Source organism: Arachis duranensis, chromosome 6 (assembly GCF_000817695.3).
Source record: "Arachis duranensis cultivar V14167 chromosome 6, aradu.V14167.gnm2.J7QH, whole genome shotgun sequence".
Taxonomy (NCBI): Eukaryota; Viridiplantae; Streptophyta; class Magnoliopsida; order Fabales; family Fabaceae; genus Arachis; species Arachis duranensis.
The window spans coordinates 37,398,063-37,399,828 of record NC_029777.3 but is presented as its reverse complement, the minus strand read 5'-3'; positions in this window follow the sequence as shown (position 1 = coordinate 37,399,828).

Here is a 1,766-nt window from a genome sequence, read left to right as displayed (position 1 = left end):
CTTTGATCAAAGTTGACCCTTCTAGTGTATGGGTGTTCATCTCCTCGTATCATGGGCAAGTTGAATGCCAACCTTACATTTTCCGGACTAAAATCTAAGTATTTCCCCCGAACCATTGTAAGCCAATTCTTTGGGTCCGGGTTCACACTTTGATCATGGTTCTTGGTGATCCATGCATTGGCATAGAACTCTTGAACCATTAAGATTCCGACTTGTTGAATGGGGTTGGTAAAAACTTCCCAACCTCTTCTTCGAATCTCATGTCGGATCTCCGGATATTCACTCTTTTTGAGTTTAAAAGGGACCTCGGGGATCACCTTCTTCAAGGCCACAACTTCATAGAAGTGGTCTTGATGCACCCTTGAGATGAATCTCTCCATCTCTATTGACTCGGAGGTGGAAGCTTTTGCCTTCCCTTTCCTCTTTCTAGAGGTTTCTCCGGCCTTGGATGCCATAAATGGTTATGGAAAAATAAAAAGAAATGCTTTTACCACACCAGACTTAAAAGGTTTGCTCGTCCTCGAGTAAAAGAAGAAAGAAGAGAGTAGAAGAAGAAGAAATAAAGGAGATGGAGGAGGCTATGTGGTTCGGCTAAGGGGAAGAAGTAGTGTTTAGGTTGTGTGAAAATGAAGGAGTGAAGATGGGTTTATATAGGAGTGGAGAGAGAGGTAAGGTTCGGCTATGTGAGGGTGGGTTTGGGAGGGAAAGTGATTTGAATTTTAATGGTGAGGTAGGTGGGGTTTTATGAAGGATGTATGTGAGTGGTGAAGAGAAAGATGGGATTTGATAGGTTAGGGGTTTTTGGGGAAGAGGTGTTGAAGTGATTGGTGAAGAAGAAGAGAGAGAGTGGTGGGGTAGGTGGGGATCCTGTGGGGTCCACAGATCCTGAGGTGTCAAGAAAAATTCATCCCTGCACCAAATGGCGAGCAAAAATGCCCTTTGTGCCAATTTTGGCGTTAAACGCCGGGCTGGTGCCCATTTCTGGCGTTTAACGCCAGCTTCTTGCCCTTTCCTGGCGTTTAACGCCAGTCTGGTGCCCCTTTGTGGCGTTAAACGCCCAGAATGGTGCCAGACTGGGCGTTAAACACCCATTTGCTGCCCTTACTGGCGTTTAAACGCCAGCAAGGTCTTCCTCCAAGGTGTGCTATTTTTCTTTCTGTTTTTCATTCTGTTTTTGCTTTTTCAATTGATTTTGTGACTTCTCATGATCATCAACCTACAGAAAACATAAAATAACAAAGGAAAATAGATAAAATATAACATTGGGTTGCCTCCCAATAAGCACTTCTTTATTGTCAGTAGCTTGACAGTGGGCTCTCATGGAGCCTCACAGATGCTCAGAGCAATGTTGGAACCTCCCAACACCAAACTTAGAGTTTGAATGTGGGGGTTCAATACCAAACTTAGAAGTTGGTTGTGGCCTCCCAACACCAAACTTAGAGTTTGACTGTGGGGGCTTTATTTGGCTCTGTTTTGAGAGAAGCTCTTCATGCTTCCACTCCATGGTTACAGAGGGATATCCTTGAGCCTTAAACACAAGGGATTCTTCATTCACTTGAATGATCAATTCTCCTCTGTCAACATCAATCACAGCCTTTGCTGTGGCTAGGAAGGGTCTGCCATGGATGATGGATTCATCCATGCACTTCCCAGTCTCTTGGACTATGAAATCAACAGGGATGTAATGGTCTTCAACTTTTACCAGAACATCCTCTACAAGTCCATAAGCTTGTTTTCTTGAATTGTCTGCCATCTCTAGTGAGATT